Source organism: Siniperca chuatsi, linkage group LG14 (assembly GCF_020085105.1).
Source record: "Siniperca chuatsi isolate FFG_IHB_CAS linkage group LG14, ASM2008510v1, whole genome shotgun sequence".
Classification (NCBI taxonomy): Eukaryota; Metazoa; Chordata; class Actinopteri; order Centrarchiformes; family Sinipercidae; genus Siniperca; species Siniperca chuatsi.
Window position 1 is genome coordinate 488,813 of NC_058055.1, and position 21,155 is coordinate 509,967.

A 21,155-nucleotide genomic window follows, 5' to 3' on the forward strand; every position below is an offset into this window, starting at 1 on the left:
TCAGGTTCAGAGTGTGTCTGAAGATCAAGCTGGTAGATAGATCACAGTTCAGGTAACCCTCCTTTATGAAAGAATAAATTTAATAAATATATACGGAATAAATGTTATAAATATATACAGTCTGACCTAATGATGACGATACTACATTATACAACAACTTATTTCTAAATATCTCAAACCTCCCTGGACATTACATTATAGCTGGCAATATAAATTGCACTCTGAATCCGGTCAGAGATCGCTCATCAGGTATAGATAATACACATGCAAATGTTAGAAAATGTATACATCATTTCATGCTACTCTGGCACATATCAGACTTACTCCCGGTATTGTTTATTTCTTAATCTCTGCACAATTATTATTGAAGACTGTAAAAACCATAGTATAGTCATTTCTGACCATGCTGCAGTAATGTTAACATATGCTGATTTAAGGCTGCTCTGTGATCCCCCAAAATGGCGTTGTCAACCAAGACAGCTGGTGTTCCTGCTGCAAACTATCACCCTATCCAGGAAAATGTTTCCAATCTAACTGAACGCTGGTCCTCTTTACCTATATCCTTAATTGGTAAAGTTAATGTTTTGAAAATGAATATACTGCCCAAATTTCAGAATATCCCTTTACTATCTCCAAGCCATTGTTTCATAGGCTTAAACTCTTTACCAACTTCATCTGGAAAAACCGATGTGCCAGAATCCGCCTCTCATTACTATACTTACCATACGATAGAGGAGGACTTAAATGTCCAAATCTACAATGGTATTTCTGGGCTGTCCTGTTACAAACTATCATGTTATACTTATACACGCAAGACCAACCATCGTGGATTGATGCACAATCTTATGCCACTATATCAAGCCTCCCTTTAAACATATATATGTACTCCTCAACACTTGAGATCTAAGGAAATCCACCTCTAATCCTATAGTTTTGAACATGATTCATGTATGGCATGAGGTTTAGAGATACCAGTGCATATCTTGCACCCTATCCCGTTACAGTCCTGTTTGGGGCGAAGTAGACTTCAAACCAGGGAGATATAATGCAAGGTTTAAAATATTGGCTGATAAGGGGGTTAGAAAAATAGAAGATCTATACATGAATGGTAAACTTTCAATTCAATTCAATTTTATTTATATACTGTGGCACCAATTCATAACAGAAGTTATTGCATTACACTTACACTATAGAGCAGGTCTAGACCATTCTCTTTATAATATTATGTCCTTTGAGGAACTAGTAATCAAATATGATATCCCTAGAAAACACTTCCTCCTCAGAGTCTACGCTATAGGCTTGGAGAGAGGATCTAAATAAAAATATTTCAACAAATGACTGGAAGGAGGCATGTAGGGACGCTCAGCAGCAAACAGTCAATACATGGTTGAAATTGCTAAATTATAACTGGCTGATGTGCACTGACATCACTCCAGCTAAAGTACACCAATTCAATAACGATTCAATTTCTGATACTAAATGTAACAAACTGAGAAGGACATTGTTTCACTGTGTATGGGAGTATAGGGAGATAGTGGAATTCTGGAAAGAGGTGAACCATAAAATAGACAAAATCCTCAATGTTAAGCTTCCTCTCAAACCAAAGACGTTTATATTGCAGTTACCCTTACAATATACTTTTGAAACAAAAGGAATACAAATTTATATTGTAGATGTGTATTTGTTGGGACTCACAGATGAATTCATACATTTGAGTGATTTGTTAACTGAACTTTTGTCAAGGAGACTGCATTCTCTTTTGTCCCACAATCCTGAAAGCCACTGAACGCAGCATTGGCCAGTCTGACCTGTGACCTGGATGTCATCAGGTCAATAAAAAGGTTAGAGATCATTTGTTCTCTCTCTTTCTCCTGGAATCCTTCACTGCAGTCACTGTGGCCTGCTCACCAGCAGACACCCACCTGAACTCTCTCCTCCTGGCTTCTGTCGTGTAATCTGCTCGGAGCAGAAACACGCAGCAGAACCGAACCCTCTCTTACCGCAGCAACCTGTGTAAGATTTCTGCAACAAAGTTTAACGCAAAGAGCTGCCACACACAAAGCCTGCCAGCTAACTTTACATGCTAACAGGAGCTCGAAGCAAGTTAATGCAGAGTGGTTAACGCTGTAAGGACAACCACAGGCAGAGTGACCGGCTTCCTCCGATCTCTACAAGCGGACACTGCACAGCAAAAGACGCTTCCACAGTGGAACCACAATTCTTCCCTGCTTGGCTCGTCAACAACAGACTGCCCGCCAGCTAACAGCAATACCAAAGCCACCTCTCTCTCCCACGAACGGGTAATGTAACAACTGGGCATAGCATAGAGTAACAGTGTTTATAGCTAAGCAAAGGACTGTTTAACTTTCGTACATGAAACGTTACTGATGTGTTTTTCTGGGGTTTTGTTGTTGTGACGTGTTAGGTTAATTTGGTAGCCACACGCTAAGTTGATGTTAGTTTATGTTATGCTCCACACAGACAGAGTCTTTGCATGCTAACTAACTCCTTTTAACTTGGCACCATTATCCTAAACAGACCACACACACACACCTCTAGTTTGGCCCTTAAAGACAGCCACACCCGGCGGAGAGAACTTTAATGCTCCCGCTTTAAATGTTCCTTTGTTTCTGACCACGTGGGTTCATGCTCGTGCACGCGAGACATACAGAGGCATACACACACACACACACACACACACACCCTTTGTTCTGTTGTCTAGTGTATTTAGAGTTAGTCTTCATAGTGTGTTTTTGCTTTATCTGTTAAATAAATGCTTGTGTATAATTATGCTGGCTTCTTTAATGCTGCACAAGAGGGAGTAATTTGCCAACCTCTTCTATGTTGAACTCCAAATCCTTCAACCTACTAGCTATTGGTGGTAATTCTGGTTATAGTTATTAATTTAATTACGAATCTGAGTTCCAAATTGATAGTTTAATGTATTTTATGAGACTCAATCAATTAATTGGCTATAATTTCTCTCTTTATTGCACCTACACAAGAGGGTGCCCCCCCTTAACCATTGTAAATCCCAACAGTATTCTAGAAGCAAAATGTCTCATTGCCTTACAATGGAAGCATATTAGTAAACCAAGGATAGGCAGATGGTTGAGAGAGACAACAAATGTCAGTGGAAAAGATAAAATTTATTGTCAAAGGTAACCACAATGCTTTTGAAGAAGTATGGAATCCCTTTATTTCCTATCTTAAATATGGTGATGTTGGTAATCTAATGGATCTGGAGGATAACCCTAAGGAATAATGCATAAGAGCAGATCATTAAATGTTTGGGGTGGTGGGGAGCCATGTTGAGAAGCAGAGACTCTGTATTTATTTATTTATTTAAAATGTATTTTGTTTTCTCTTGTTTTGCTGTTGTTGGTGTTGTTATTTTTATTACTTACTTATTCTTGTCTGTATTCCTTTAATGCAAAACCTATTGTACTCTGTCTATGTTGTTCTTGTTGTCTTCTTGGGGTAGGGGGGCGTACTGTCGTTATAATTTTGTTATTATTAATGTAATGTTGTTGTAGTGGGGGAGGGTAAAGGGGTCAGGTGTGTCTACAATATTGGTAGAATAAGTCTGTTAAACATGGAAAATCAATATATGTGTTAAAAAAATTAAGGTAGATGCAATCTTTTTAAAATAATGCGGAGGTTTGTGGGCACACATATGTATTGGCAGAGCAATGGGCCTAAGAGTCTGCAGCCATTTTAGCAGCTCTGTGAGGCTGTACTTGCTCATAATTAAAACACTAACATGCTGATGTTTAGCAGGTATAATGTTAACCATGTTCACCTTCTTAGTTTAGTGTGTTAACATGCTAACACTTGCTAATTAGCATTAAATGCAAAGTACAGTTGAAGGTAATGGAGATGTCACTGGTTTTGCAGGGAATTTGTTATAAACCAAAGTATTGGACAAATTGAAATTTTGACCTGATGATAGTGCTAGATGAAAAGCCAGAGGATCACTGAAGTTATTACAATTCATCCTGAGTGGAATCAAGACTGCCATTCCAAAAGCCCTGCATCTAGTGTCAGACATTCGCTGGATCCATCTTCTCAAATGTGAGCGTTTGCTGCATTTCTTGGTTTCTTATTATGGTAAATTTAATATCCCTGGGTTTTGGACTGTCAGTCGGACAAAACAAGCTATTTAAAGACATAACCTTGGGCTCTGGAAAAATTTTGATGGGCAGTTTTCAATTAATCAATAATAGTTGCAGCCCTAGAATGGTAAATTGACTGTACTTATATAGCACCTTTCTGACTACTCAAACCGCTGCAACTACATATCACATTCACCCCATTCATACACCAATGGCAGAACTGCTCATCAATTTGGGGTTCAGTGTCTTGTCCAAGGACACTTCAACAAACTTCGACATGTGGGCTGGGGGAAGCTAGGATCGAACCGCCGACCTTCCGATTGGTGGACGACCCGCTCCCGTCCCCTTAGACTCCGGTCTTTTCTCCACATCCAGATGTGAAGAGTTTGCAGCATAGGGATAAGATAACCACCATCAGGTCTGGCATTGCTCAACTAAGTAGTGATAATATAGAATCCCCTACCTCACTATGTGAGGTAACCCTAGAGTTTTTTTGCCCTGGTTGACGCTGAAATGCTCATGAAGGTAGTATCACAGCTTAAGCCCTCCACTTGCCCTCTTGATCCAATCCACCACCTTTTTTTTTAAAAAAATTTAAGTGTTTATCAGATGAGATCCAAGCTATTATAAACTATTCTTTACAGACAGGTGTTTTTTGAACCACACCCAAAATTGCTATGGTGAAACCCCTCCAAAAGAAAAACAACCTTGACTCATCAGTTCTACAGACAAAATCACCTTGGCCAAGGAAAGCTTGTGGTCCAGACAGCATTATAAAAGGAAATGCTCAAATGCAGAACCCCAGAGATGCAGGGTGCAGTGTTGAAGTTATTCAGTATCGTATTTCAGTCAAGAAGTTTTCCTGACATCTGGTGCAAATAGCTCATTTCCCCCATTCATAAGAGTGGAGACAAATCAGCCCCTAGTAACTACCGTGACATCTGTGTCAGCAGTTGTCTAGGTAAATTATTCTGTAGTATTCTTAAAAAAGAATACTAGATTTCCTTGACAAACACTCCATATTAAGTAAAAATCTAATTGGCTTCCTCCCAAAACACTGCACCACCGACAATGTATAAATCCTTCACACTTTAATTATCAAACATTTACACCAAACAAAAAATGGTAAGATATTCACTTGTTTTATTGATTTCAAGACAGCTTTCGACTCTATTTGGCATAAAAGGTTTAGTGGCAGTGGCTGTGGCTGTAGCTTAGTGGGGACGGTTGTGGCTTAATAGTAGAGCAGATTTCACCAATTGGAAGGCTTGAGGTTCAATCCCGGCTTCCCTCAGCCCACATGTCAAAGTGTCCTTGGGCAAGACACTGAATCCTAAATTGCTCCGGAGGGCTGTGCCGTGAATGATTAATTAGTTTTTTTTGTACTGATGAGCAGTTCTGCCCTCAATGTGTGAATGGGGTGAATGCAATATGTAGTGTGTGAAGCGCTTTGAGTGCTCGGAAGACTAGAAAGGCGCTATACAGTCCATTACCATTTACATTTTTAATCACCTTAAATCCAGCCCCTAGACCTCCTCCATTCCAAAGCCCTCCAAAAACCAGAGCCCAGAAAAGAGTCCCTGATGTCAGTTGGTGCTGAGACTAACTGCCCCCAGACACACTCTGACCAGTCTCACAATAGCACTTCTTTCCAAACACCAATCAGAGTAAACCCCATTATAACGCAATGTAAAGAAACCTATTTGGAACATTGGAAAGAAGAAATTAAAAGCCAAAGTAGATCAGAAGGTTACTGTATCTCGCCCTAAAAAGAGATTATGAACTGGCAGAATATCTCTCTACTGTCAGAGATAGAAAGCAGAGACAGATACTAACTAGTACAGGCTCAGTGACCACAAACTGGCAATTGAAAAAGGAAGACACAGAAAATCATGGCAACCAAAAGAAAAGAGAACACAGTGCATCCGGAAAGTATTCACAGCACTTCACTTTTTCCAAATTGTTATATTACAGCCTCTTTCCAAAATGGATTAAATTTGTTATTTTGTTGTTTTAAAGAGCTATGCTAAAATTCTTCAAATCGACTGCCAACGGCTGCGCATGGCAGATGCTGTGGCCTGTAGCTTCTTCAAACTATACTAGCTACATTCTTGTTTTTTCATCTGTTATTTTTTTATTTTATTTTTCAGCTTTATTACTGAAATTTTCATATCGTCCTATGCCTATTATATGGTCCAATACTGTAACAGATAATTTTCTTAATTTTAGTCCAGTTATCCAGGTTGATAGTGTGTAGAGTAAAAACTCCAGCTGCTCCCAGGTCTTTGAACAGCTTCCTCCTTTGAAGTGAGTAATTGTATCATAATGTGTATTGAATTTTCTTTTTGTTAAAATGGATTTTATAAATCCATTTTAAAAAAGTATTGCACCCAGCCCTAGGTTCACAAGTGTTTCTGATGCACACAAATATTTCTTGTTTTAAATAAATGTAATAGCAATCCACAAATATATGTATTATTTGCAATTTTCATCAAAAACATATTTGGATGTTTCTATACAAACTGTTGAACTGCATTTACAAACTGCATTTGTGTGGGGGGTTTTTGAGACTCCCCTGACGTGACTCGATTGAATTTTTATTATTTGTTTTACATTTGTATACAACAATAAGTATTTTTGTGTGCATTAAAAAATATTTTTGTGGAGAGTCGTTTATATATAAATCCCGAAATACATTTATGAATCCTCCTGTGTGCATTCATTATTTGTCAGACTGCTCTAACTCCATAATACCCAGGCCAGGCTTCACATTCATCACCAGGATGGTGGAGTGCCTACAGTCTTTGATGACCTGAAGGAGGCAGCACTGTTTTTGGAAAGGACACAACACACACGAAGGGAAGTAGACCCATATATTGAAAATGTTCACCCAGCTTATAGTTAATCCTGTGTGCATGACGGGACAAGGGGAGGGAACTGTTTGTTAAATGCAGTTTAAGTATGCCACACTTGGATTTGACTGCAGAGAATGTTTCACATGTATCTGTTGTTACAATGGTCAATTTTAAGTTGTTGTCGTGAATGCCCAGCTTCAAGTGCAGATATTGGATAATTTTCCCTAACCTTATTAGCATTTCAGAATCAGAAATACTTTATTGATCACCAAGGGGAAACTCTTTCGTTACAGCTGCTCACTATCACGTCAATGCACACTTGAGAATAGAAGGAATAGAACTACTAAGTAAATCAAAATATAATACACTATAATACAGGTAAGATAAATTAAGTACAAGTGGATATAAGTATAAAAGCTAAAATAAGTGTACCAAAGTGGATTTAGAGGTTGATAAGTATGTTGATAAGTATGTACGGTATAATACAATGTAATAATATAAGTAATAGTGCAATAATAATAATGTGTACTGTCAAGTTAAGTGTAGCTTATTAAGATTATTATGAGACGGTGGATATTGCACAGCAGTAATAGAAGTATGAATAAATATCAATAAATTAAACTGAAAACAGAGTATATTGCACAGCAGTATTAAGCAGAGAATATTGCACAATTATTTCAAGTATTGCAGTGATGTTAATGATCCAATGTCCAGTTTAATGACTTAGAGTCATATAGACTGACACTTAGAGGGAGGAGTTAAAGATTTTGATGCCCACAGGCAGGAATGACTTCCTGTGGCGCTCTGTGGTGCTTTTTGGGGGAACGAGTCTTCCGCTGAAGGTACTCCTTTGTTTGACCAGCACGTCATGGAATGGGTGGGAGACACTGTCCAAGATGGCATGTAGTTTGGCCAGCATCCTCTTTGACACCACCGACAGAGAGTCCAGCTCCACCCCCACAATGTCACTGGCCTTACGGATCAGTTTGTTGAGTCTGTTAGCGTCCACTGCCCTCAACCTGCTGCCCCAGCATGCAACAGGATACAGGATAGCACTGGCCACCACAGACTCATAAAACATCCTCAGCATTGTCCGGCAGATGTTGAAGGACCTCAGCCTCCGCAGAAAATAGAGGCGGCTCTGGCCCTTCCTGTAAAGAGCTTGAGTGTTCTTAGCCCAGTCCAGTTTATTTTCCATATGTACTCCCAGGTACTTGTAATCCTCTACAATGTCCACACTGACCCCCTGGATGGAAACTGGGGTTACTGGTGCCTTGGCCCTTTGTAGATCTACCACCAGCTCCTAAGACTTTGTCGCATTGAGCTGCAGATGGTTCTGCTCACACCATGAGACAAAGTTCCCCACCACAGCCCTGTACTCAGTCTCATCACCACCACTGATACATCGCGCCACAGCAGAGTCATCAGAAAACTTCTGAAGGTGGCAGGACTGTGTGGTGGCTGAAGTCCGTGGTGTAGATGGTGAAGAGGAAGGAAGAGAGGACAGTCTCCTGAGGGGCCCCAGTGTTGCTGACCACGCTGTCCGACACACAGTGCTACAGGCGCACATGCTGTGGTCTGCCAGTCAGGTAGTCAACAATCCAGGACACGAGGAGGGCATCCACCTGCATCGCTGCCAGCTTCTCACCCAGCAGAGATGGCCGGATGGTGTTGAAAGCACTGGAGAAGTCAAAAATTTGTTTAAAAGGTATCATATAGCCTATGTTTTATACCTTCGCGGAGAGGGTTGTCTGTGATAGCAGAGTTAGTTTCCTGCCCAGCAGCTGCTTTTTGGATGAAAATGGGAAGCCGCGTGTCTGGTTCAGGGAGACACAAGGGAGGGTGGGTGGGGGTGTGTGTTGTTCTTACTTATGGTTCAGGCATGTTTGTCTCGTTCGTTTCTCTTAGTGCTTTTACAAGATTGCCAGTCACATTACACTGCTTACTTAATACTATATATGCTGATCATGGGAAAGCCAGTGGGGTAGCAATCTTTCGACCAAGTTGAGTATATGTTGGGGTTTGGTGAATCATTTATATCCTGGGTAAAATTGGGAGAGAAAAAGTGGGAAGTATGGAAACACTCATTAGTTCATATGCCAACGATGTGATATTGTACTTACAGAACTCGGAAAAATCAGCCCGCCTTCTCCTAGATTTTATCACCTCTTTTGGCATGTTATCCAGATACACAATCAATTTTACATGATTTCATGCCTCTCGCCGATGTCTCCGGTGAAAGTGTCCCTTTCAAAACAATTAATGATCACCTGACCTACCTTGGTTTAAAAATACCCAAAAATCCAAAACTAATATACACTATTTTGCAGAGTATCTGAAAACTTAAACAAAGCATAGAAAGCTGGAAAGTTCTACCTCTGTCCATGATTCTAATGTTCTAATGTTTTGGCAAGGCTAACTCCGTTGCCAACTCTTCCTTCTATTGTTTCATGGCGTTCTTGTTATAACTTAAGTGTACATTGTCCAATCTTCCCCAAATTTCATGTTTAATAATAGTCTGACCTGAAGACATCTACATGCCAGTAGTCAGTCATAGGCATAGCGCCACCTACTGGCAACAGGAAGAAATCCTTACTTGATAATCATCATTTGATTTACATGAAACTTTCAGGGTGGGGTATACACTTGTTATACTGGAACAGAGTGGACACAGGAAGTGACATTTGTCTCCTTCATGTAGTGTCCAGAACACATGAAAATTCAGAGCTGCGTAGACCGACCTCCGGCAGCAACGCCAAGGCTGCATCGCACCCTGACATGCGGTCAGGCGCAAGGGCCAGTTCACCGCTGCTTGCAGCTTTTTCTTCTAATTTTATTTATATTTATTTTTATCTCCTCTCCTATACACACACAATCATACACGACACCCATACTATAACAGATCTCCCCTAAAACACTAATTTAGTAACTGCATTATGTTACTAGCATTATTATAATTATTATGACCACTTCATCCTTGTTTGTTTTGTTTTATATGTGTACCATGTCAAGTTTTGTATATCACCCTTTTTTAGGGGTGTGGGGGGGTTGTTCTCTTTCTCTCTTTGCTTGTCTGTCCTTGTGTATTTTAATCCCCATTTCCATCAATTCAACAATTTTGTTTCTACCGACAGTTCCTACATGAAACTGCTCAACAACGTCCGTGGAATATCTTGAGTAACTGGGTGATCATTTCTTGAAAGAGACATTGCTCTAGATATCGCTACAGCTGATATCTCCAAAACTCAGCAACTCACACCAAAACAATCTAGATGGATAAATAGCACTACAGGTAAGAGGAAAAATATGTCTTTTTGTTTTGGGGGTGAACTGTCCCTTTAAGAACTCTGTACAACTGGCAGCCTTTTAATATTATTTTTTTTTTCTGCACATATATGAGTTTACCTGTTACTTGACTGTTTTTGTTGATTCTTCTCATTGCTTTAAGTAAAATCTCAAATAAAATATTAAAAAACAAAACAACTTCAAATAACTTTCCATGAATTAATCAGAGCACTTTTCTGACTTGTATTACTTAGGGTGTTTTTCAAAACCTAACACAGCAGCGGCGGATGGCCGCTCACCATTGAGTCTGGTTCTGTCCAAGGTTTCTGCCTCTTAAAAGGAAGTTTTTCCTTGCCACTGTCGCCAAATGCTTGCTCATGGTGGGATTTATTGGGTCTCTGTAAATAATATTATAAAGAGTTCGGTCTAGACCTGCTCAATAGGAAAAGTGCAATGAGATAACTTCTGTTATGAATTGGCGCTATATATATAAAATTGAACTGAATTGAATTAAATTGGAGGAAACAAACTAGATAGAAAACCACTACAAGTGACCCATAGTAATACCTTCTGGACTATTCCTTCAAAGTGAACTGTTTGTACAATTATGTGGTATTTCCTGGCTTTTCAACAAAATACATAAAACTCCCCTGAATTCCATGATATTCCATTTCAGAAATCTTTTTACAGTCCCATTCCAACTGGGAGATGATTTGAAAAGCTTTCTTTCCACTGCGAGATTTAGTCAAGTCAGCAAGCCAGGACTTTGAACAAAAAATAAAAATGGCCAGAGCAGATGACAGGAAGTTGGAGAAATAGAGCGGGGGAGGGGCAATAAAACGAGAGGGAGAGAGGCAGAAGCTGGAAGAAAGTGGTAAAAGTAGAGCAAGAAATGTTTATATCACAGAGAAGCAGAGCAGTGAGAGGAATTTTTAGGCTCTGAGTCAAACCCACTGGGCCCCTCAGTCTGTAATCTGTAGGGGGTTTTCATTCACACTCAAATATTTCCTACAGGGGCTGCTGCGACCTCACAGACAGCAACAGCCAAAGTCATCACCAGGCAAATTTTCTGTAGCCTTACTAACTTGTCTATGTGTACTGTAGGAAGGTAATCAGTGAAGAAGCGCAAAATACAACTTTCTACAACAAAAGGGACAAATGCAGTAAAGCTTGCAAAGACTTGTGCATCCTCTACATCCTTTACAATTTCTGTATCACAGTTCTATTACACAATTTAAACTGTAAAAAAGGGTGGGTCTGCAGCATAAGACTTCCACCAGCTCTGCTCAGAATGTCTGTTTGGACAAATATCAGATAATGTTGTGATGATAAAGATCATTAAAATTGTGATAAAGCATTCAGTTGTGCCCTCTTCGGAGACGGCACAACTTGTAGTTAAAAAGAAAACAAACATAATTTTCAATAACCAATTCCTAATAAAATGTATCCTTTGCAATATTTATTTAAATAAACACTCGGTTTGGTGCCAATGGTGGTCAGCCAGTAGTATCTATGCTAGCAGATTAGCTCTCTAGTGTTATCCCCATAGGTAAAAACTTATGGTAAACTTTGGAAAATGGTCAGCAGTAACCACGGTATGTTTGATGTCACATGCCACGTTTTTACCTCTACATTCCAAAAAAGATGGGCAAATAGGCATCCCCTATTGTTACACAACTTCTAGCACTTGGAGTTTAATTTGAATTGAGGTGTGTAAAATCGATTTTGGTCACTGAATTTAACAAATCCTCCCTCTAAACTCGGTCTTAATACTCCACTTAATTCATATCTGCCTTTTGATGTTCAGAATAATGTATCACTCTGTTCATGCAGATTGTTCTTGATCATCAAATTGCATTTTTTTTCATTTAAAATGATGATACAAGAATATTTCTCCAAATTTACATCTTATTTGTGCAATTTTCAAATAAACAAAGACATGGAATGTATTTCTCTCCAAACAAGTGATATGCATGATTTTTCTACAGGCCAAGGTCACCTGATGTAGTAACCTGGATCAACCTGGAAAAAACCCAGCAACATGTTGCAGTGCTTACAGACCAAACCTTTGTTAACCAACCTGTCAACAGAATCATGTTAGTTACTGTGAACCGTGTCAACACTGTGATAGAAATCAAATCTCAAGTTAAGCAGATTACAGCGAGCACATGAACGTGCTCAGTGAAACCTTGCATATGCAATACCAGTGACAGAACAACTTTTTTTCCCCATGTCCCTGAGGACTCCCTGGAACTACTTCAAGGACCCCTTGTGTGGCCCCCACACTGGAAAATTCAAAGTTGAAGGTGAAAAAGCAGCGAACAGAAGCACTTCTGGTAAAACAGACACGGATGCAGTGAAGGATACACCCACCTTTACACTTCACATTATCCAAGCTTCAGTTACCATATTTGCATTAAATATTTAAGTCACTTAAAGCCATTAGTTCACAGAACTCATCACTGAATGAAGTATGAAACCAGTGTGACTGACATGAGGAGTGGATAAAACACGTTGAAAAAAGCAGTCATTTTCTGAAACTATTAACAACCTTTTGTTCTGGCTGCCTTCATGATACAAAAGAAAAATGACTATAGTTGTTGTTGTTGTTGTGGGGGTTTTTTACAAATTAAGGTTTAAGGACAAAAAAATCACCTAATTTGCATATTTATTTATTTTGGACCAAAAGTATTGAAATTATGGATAACCTTGTTTATAAGCATTCCAATCATCAGAGAACCATAATGTTCTGTTTATTTTTGAAGAAGATACTTGTGTCTTTAGCTGGGGTGGGGGTCCAATATGGGTAAACTTTGAGGGCCCCTGTCTACTGAATGGTTGGTCACTCTGGTTAATCAAACTATGTTCTAACTCTCTAACATGTAGGAAAACATTCGTTCAAATCAGATTTTCACTATAGAAATAGCAAAAGTGGGGAGAACGGCACACAGTTTAGGCTAATCAAACTTTTAAACTTCCTAATATGCCAGTAAACGCACAGTGTTACCTTTCTGTGGAGCTTCTTCCGTTTACTTTCCCGGTCCTTCAACTCAGTGAAACATCATTTTCAGTTATTTTTCTCCTTTCCTGCGGGACTGAAGTGGCTCATCCGGCTGCTGAAAATCTCCCTCTACAATAATAAAACTCGCTGTTGCCGGTCAATCGTGAGTCTCGACGCGGGTTTTAATCCTTTCTCCGGGAATAGGAGCATGTTCGCGGCCACAAAGTCTTCGTCCTTCCTCGTAAAGTTCATGTTTAACCATAAAAAAAGAAGCGGTACAGAAGAAGTAGCACGACGCTCCCCCCTGCCTAGTCTGCAGTATGAGAGGAATGTCCTGCCCCCCCCCTCCTCGTCCTCCTCCACCTAATGGAAACTGGAGGAAAGAGTTTTTTTGGAGCAGGGAAATCCCTCCTCCTCCTCCCTTTTTCTAATCGAGTCTTTTTAATCGAATAAATCTAATTATAAAACGGATAGATAACAGACCAGCCTATGGAAGTAACAAATAGCCTACAATGTTACAATATCAGTATGTTTTTTATTGGTTGTGTTTGGCTTGTATATAGGTTAAGTTCAAGCACTAAGTAAAGCACACATTTATAACCTAAATATGAAATAAAATAATGTGTTCTACGGTCACATTTTTGTATATGCTCAACACAAATTGAACTAATTTTGGATCCGAGCTTTTAACGTGTTTTAAAGAGCTCTTTAAGCTTGGAGATCTGACGTGGGTCCGTTTAAACAGTTTATCAGGCTCTTCTGTCGGTTTTGAGTTCCATCTCACAGTCATGAACTCAGAAAAAGATGAAAAAGTAATAAGGAGGAGTAAAAAAATGACAAAGGGGCTTTTGTGCGTTTGAGCAGACTGGCGTTCCCTGTGCTGCCTTTAGGTGCTGACGAAAATATCGGAATTTCGAGTGACAATGCACATGCCAACATGCTCTAGAATTACACTGTATGGTCGGACGTAGTAAGAGATGTTGATTGGTCACCAACTGCTGCTGTGTTTAGTGCCCCAGGGATGACGTTTTTTTGTAGGCCAACCAGGACGTTAGCATCACTGTGGTTCCATGGCAAAAGTCTAATGGGATTCTTCCTCTGGACTGACGCAGAAAACAAACTCTGTGGCCAACAAAGGCTTGATGACACTTAGAGGTAATGCCTAATGCTCAATAAGATAATCTTCACAAATTATCACCATCCATTCAAAAATTCCAGTGAGTTTGAGATGATAAAAAATACCAACCTATTTCTGGAGTTTAGGACTCAATGAGTGTTCTTTAGCACTGTAAACTATACTGTGCACTGTTTTATGTAAAACTAAAGCCATAGAATCTAATAATACATAAGCCCATAATGTATTTAATTTTGAACCAACCTCCACCCCCCACCCCCTTTATAGGAGGACAGCTTTATGTTAGATCTAATTATCTATTCTTAAATGGACTGGTATATTAAAAATAAGCTATCTGCCTTAATCCAGTATAGTTTTCTAGTCTGTTCAATTCAATTCAATTTTATTTATATAGCGCCAATTCATAACAGAAGTTATCGCATTGCACTTTTCCTATAGAGCAGATCTAGACCGTACTCTTTATAATATTATTTACAGAGACCCAACAAATCCCACCATGAGCAAGCATTGGCGACAGTGGCAAGAAAAAACTGTTAACATGTTTTCTTTTTCAATCTGAAGCAACAATGTAATTGGCAAAGCCTTTATTTTTTTATATAGTTTAGAATATACTGTAGATTATAAAAAAAGTGTCTACATTTCATGGACATACATGAGAGTTGTGAGAATAAAATCTTCTCAGGAGTCAAAAATAAATATTACCTGTGTGGCACCCTCACACAGGTAAAAGCATAATGGGATAATAATTCATAACCAATCAGAGACTGTCAATGATTTCTGTTTTGATTATGGACCAATAGGGAACATCCCAACAACCAGCCTGGAGGAGCATGTTTTGAAACTATAATTGAATGCACAACTGAGCCTGTTCAGTTGCTTCATGAACCAACTCGGTTTTACATATACTTTGTTTAAATCTTCTTCAATAAAACACTTGAGTCCAGTGCCATATAGATTTTACTGTAATATCAAAACAGTGTGTGAGAGAGGACCTGAAGACATCTGGTCCAGCTGAAGGTTTTTCTCCCACATTTATTGGCGAGTCATTGGCCTGGAGGGCAGCGGGGCCTGCGGCTTGGACAAGACAACTGCAGCTCAGAACAATGGTGACCAGCAAAACAAAGGTAAACCCAAGCCTTTTGTTAAAATCTGCAAAATACTGATTGGATCTGAGCGCTGCGTTCGCCTGGGTCGCAGACAGTACGTAGCCTCTCCCTAAATAATCTAAATTATAAAAGAGTTCGATGTGATTTTTAGAGTGATTATGTGAAAAGCATGCATTGATAGATGAATAATAATGAATACTAACCTATAAGCTATGAGGACAAGGCCCGAGTTATGACTTGTATGTATATTGATATCTTTTATGTCTAGACCTGTAGATAAACGCTCATTCAAAAAGGCAGAATAAACTGTCAGGTGAGGTCTGAATGGGCAGGCAACACTGAGAGGCCACAGTTAATACTGGCCAGAAGTGAGAAATTCTGTATGACTGTAAGTTGCGGCAAAAGTACGAATGAGTGATGCATTTTTTGTGTTGAGCATTGTAAGAGAGAGGGTATCTCCAAGTACACCCCCTAGTGAGTATACATGACAGAGGAGTCACAGATGACCTAATAGATGTGGGCCCTGTCACCCCTTACAATGAACCAAAAACAATGCTTGACAGACAACAAGAAAAGATTTATGACAGACAAGTAAGTCAACAAAAAGAGATATATGACAGACAGGTAAGAGAAGAACGATTCATTTAAAAAGACAGAATAGGTATCAGGAGCTCCCGAAGAGATGAAAAAGCCCCAACAGCCCACCAGCAATAAAAAAGTCAAAGTTGCAAGCTCATCGAATGAGGCCAAATGCAGATGAGTTAATGAAAAGAGAGACATGGATGAGGGAAAGGCAGAATATGATGCAATCCCCAGATCAAGGGCAGACAAAGCAACATCCCCAATGCACTCAACACCATATTGCGAGGAAGAGGAGGAACACACTGAGGATGAAAGTGAAAATGAAAGTGAATAACGATCCAGACGTAAAGTCTGTAAGTTGGAGCAACAATACGGAAGGGAGCGGGGTCTCTATGAATCCAGGCCATGCCACAATAGTGAATGGGTCCTCCGCAGAGATATGGAAGAAGAAGAAGTCGATGGGTGGAGGGGAAGGATGAAGGAAAGATGGAAAGCAGGTACCAGCTAAGACGCGGAAAAACCTATGGCCACACCGCAGCTGCACAAGAGCCAGATTTGCTTGACCAGGACGAATATGACAAACTGTGCCCCTTGGTGGTAAAAGACGGAAACTCCACATGCATCCCACGGTCGTTTATGGATATGATTGGGCTGGCAGGCAGACTCCCGGAGATTACAGAAGGAGCTAATAAATGGATTGCTGCACTGGAAGAAAGCACTGGAGGAATGAGGCTTGCCCTGGGAGACATCAAGGCACTGCTCATGCATGTGGCAGGAAAACATGTGACCACAGAAATCTCCACTGATGCATTCCTGGCAAGAGCACTGTTCTACAATCAGCTGGATGACGTCGGCTTTGGACAATACAGAACGCAGATTTGGGCTGCAGTAAGAAAACACTAGCCAGAGAGAATGGGCCTTTCCAAACTGGAGAATGAGAAACTGAAGGACGATGAATGTCCTACCAAATTCCTCCAGCGCAGGTGGAAGGATGAAACAGGCAGTGCATGGAATTCCAACAGCACAACCGCAAGCCTGTTCAAACTAATGGTCAAACCAGTGCCAACTGCAGTGGCACCACAACAATGTCCACCAGCTACTCAGCCACCACCACAACAGTCACTGCAACAGCCACAAGTCCCACAAATTCCACCCATCCATGTGCACGTCAATCAACGAGGTGGTAACTATAGAACTCAGCAGAGATGTGGACGACAAATAATGAAAGAAGGCCGAGGATGGAGAGGTCTACCATGATCATGGAGTGGGCAACCTCAACAGGGACAACCCAAACAGCCTGGTGATAAGTGTTGGGGATGCAACCAAGTTGGCCACAGAAAAAGAAACTGCCCAATCAGCCCATGGACTGGTCCAGCATCCGAATGGCAGCCATAGGGATGCCCAGAGAAGCTGGTCGGGAAGGGATATTACCGGCCATCTCTGCACATCCTAAACAAGAAACCACCATACCAGTACTCATTGACCAACAAGAACATGCATTCATGGTGGATACGGGTGCAACCTATTCCTGTATTGGAAAGAAAGGCTCTTATCTCCCCCTCTCAAAGTCATCGATCAAGACCCTCGGCTTCTCTGGGAAACGTCAAATGATACCTCTTACAGAGTCTGTACCCATGTTAATCGGTGGAAAACCAATAGTAGCACCACTACTATACTCAGTGCACACTCCAGTCAGTCTGATGGGATCAGACCACCAACCTTCCGATTGGTGGACGACCCGCTCTACTACTAAACCACAGTCGCCTATCTAACCCTAACTGGTATTGGCAGCAGCAGCCTTTGCCTACCAAAAAGTCTCAAAAGTAACAATGGGCCACCCATTGACATTGTACACATCTCATCAGCTGCATGCACTGCTTACAAGTCCCAGATTTGTACTCAACCAGGCAAGGAAAACCAAGTATGAAGTTATTCTGGCAGCACCAGAACTTATTCATCGATGTAACACCATTAATCCCGCTACCAAAATGGTTCTACCTTCAGACGGCACACCACATGACTGTGCAACACAAACAGACGTGTTCTTAAAAGCAAGACCAGATATGCATAATGAGCCCATAGACGCATATTTGACATTGTTGATGGCTCATGCTGGATATGGCATTGCACAGCTCAAAGCCGCCAATCAAACATTGTCAAAATGTTATGGTACCCAAAAGCATGACTAGCACAGAGGGAGTTGAAGTAGTTAGTTTCAGTTTATCATAAAGTACAATGAGTAACGGAGTAGCCGCTGTGAGCCAGTGGACTGGGTGAAGACAGTGGGCTGGCAAGAGACTGGAGAGCAGGCGGGCAGATCGAGGACAGCAAGCTGAGGTGGAGCAATGGAGATCCGAGGTGAGGTCTGCCTGGAAAGCCAGTGAGTATCTCGGAGGCAGGTGAGAGGAACAAACCTGAACACAGGGAGTCAGAGAGTAAGTCAGGGTTTCAGATAACATGAAGGTAATCTTCTAGAAAGGTAAGTCAGAGGCCGATGTGTAATACTTCTTGGGTAAATGGACAATCTGGCAAAGACTGGTGAGAAGAGCCGGGGAGATATACTGCCAGGTGTTGATTTGTGGATGGAGAGCAGGTGAGCAGCAGGAAATGGGTAGCAGGTATGTCAGTCTCTGATTGGAAGTTCACCGGAGGCTGCAGCACACACACACACACACACACACACACACACACACAGACATACACAGGAGGGGAACCCACAGGGGACAAAAAGACAGAGACACTAGGAATGGTACAGCTGTACCATGACACCCAAGTCCAGGGAGTAGATCAGCCATGTTCAACACAGTTGGCAGAAATCAAAGCACTCGCAGCAGCATGCAAATTGGCTGCAGGAAAGCATGTCAACATCTACACCGATTCAGACCTTGACCCTGACGTATGACAGACCAACAAGCCATGGCCACATAACAATCAGAATACTTGGACAAACAGCCCAAGGGTTGCCACTTCACAAACGTTATGAGAAAAGAAGACATACTGTAATAGTGATTAGATGCCTGAAAGACCACTGTGTGAATGTGGAGTCAGAAAGGATCATAGGATTGCAGAGGGCACAGAATCTAATTGGTATGTGGCCAGGGGGGTCAGAAGTGAGACCGTAATGGCAGGTTAAATCAGGGGTTGAAAGAGTTAAACGAGCTATCAGTTCAGCTTAGACCAAGGCCCGCTTGAGTATGTTGATGTCACTAAGTAAGCAACGAATGGTGCGAGGGAAAAATAATCTGTTTTATGAGTGGATGGAATTCTCTGCCAAACAGACAATTAAAGAAATGTGCATAACATGTTATAATACTGGGAGAACACCTCAGGTGAGACCATTGCCATTCACACCAGATATGTGCAAACAGGATGTCAGTAGTCGGGGAAAGTGCTACGTTGCTTGTGTACTGTGGGCCGTGGCAAAGGTCGCTCCACAACAGCGCCTGACCTTTCAGAGTTGCGAAGGTGCTCTCCAGATAACAGGACGAGAGCTCTTTTGTGCCCCTGATAATGGTAGTGCCCAAGGATGTAATGTTTCCACTGTGCATCGTGAGACACAGGAACCAGTCAGCCTTACAATGTAGCAATATGGGAGTAGCTAGGCTCAGATGTGATACAAAGAATGATATGAGGAAAAGGTGTGCGGAAGTGATTGGAAAAGGGGCATTTGTGCCCACACATAAAAGAGTGAACAAATCTGCAGCCACAAGTCTGACCAAGGGGATCATGACCACAAAACTAACCAATAGCATCATGACCGTTATTCGCAGAGGGTTTGCCCTACCAAGTTACTCCAATGGATCACTCCCAATAGCAGATGTGTTTTGGTACTGTGGAGAACATCTGTTACTTCAAGCCACATTGAAACCAGGGTGCACAGGAATTTGTATACCAGTCATGTTGGCAGGGAATTTGGCTATAATCAGACCCGATCACCAACCAACCATGTCTAAAAGAGCAGTGATAGACGACCCTGACATTTGGTAATCCAAATGCCTACAGGATGGATTTGTATTTAATGAAAGGATGTCGGCCTTCCATTAAATACAAATTCTCCTTGTTTAGTCCATGAAGTAATGTTCTTTGAGGATGACATTTTGTCCAAAATATGTTGTGCCTTATTCTTGCTGTTTTTTGGAATGTTTTTTTAAATTTCCTCAATCACAGTCTTTTCTTTCTTGAGCCTCCATGTTAGCCTGTTCTGAACCTTGAACAACCTCATCGATTGGGACAGACAAAGTTAGCGTATTCTGATCCCGTTCTCCCTGCTTTACCACTGTGAGAAATCTCTGCAATGCGATGCAATATTTTTTAGCCTTTTCATGAATGTCTTCAGTTTTCTGCTCCAAAATTCCTTTAATAGCACGATCAAATTCATTTTCTGCGGTCTCTCAAATAGGCTCATGCAGGTCGTCTTCTTAAAAGATCAAGTTGTTGAAGTTGTTGAAACATTTTTTGAGCATACTTCATGGTCTTCTAGTTCTGTCTTGAAGCAATAAGACTCGATATAAAAGGCACAGCAATACTCATGAGAGGCAAGAGAAATCCTCCAGACTGGTTAATCAACATCTTTTTTTTTCTTTGACACACACACCTTTTTATTAGCAATTAGTCTAATCCCCGCCTTCTTCTTTTCTTAGTTGTTAATTCTGTGATTTGCTTAAAGGTACCTTTCCTTTTAAAACATTGTATCCTATCTCATGTAATGTTAAAATAAAGTCTGTGTACGGACAGAGAGGCAGGAGATACCGATATGGAAACAGATGTATGTTTATTTGATTACAGCCAGAGCAGACAGGTATGCAGGTACAGAGACAGGGAATTCCACTGGAGTGGAATGGAGTGGATACCATGCTGGAGTAGGATGGAGAGGGAAACACGCTGGAGTAGGAGGGAGTGGGGAACACGCAGGAGTAGGAACAAGCTGGAGTGAAGACACGCTGGAGTGGAAATCACAATGAAGTAGAATCATGTTGGAGTGGCCTGTAGGAGTCATGAAGAATCCTATGGGCAGTTCTTAGTTCAACAAGGTCAGACAACTGGCTGAGTGCTGAGCTTTTATGCTGGCTGTGATTA

At 40.9% G+C, this 21,155-nt stretch overlaps 1 protein-coding gene across 3 annotated transcripts in view; it reads right to left on the reverse strand.

The window, feature by feature from the left end:
• Positions 1–13,618, reverse strand: part of amot (angiomotin) — a 78,995-nt gene extending 65,377 nt beyond the window's left edge. For 2 of the 3 annotated variants that reach the window (XM_044222425.1, XM_044222423.1), the window contains exon 1: positions 13,263–13,618. The gene's annotated coding sequence lies outside the window, so the exon portion shown is untranslated. The remainder of the gene's footprint in view (positions 1–13,262) is intronic. The other variant, XM_044222426.1, reaches the window with a different exon arrangement.
• Between the last annotated feature and the right edge of the window lie 7,537 nt (positions 13,619–21,155).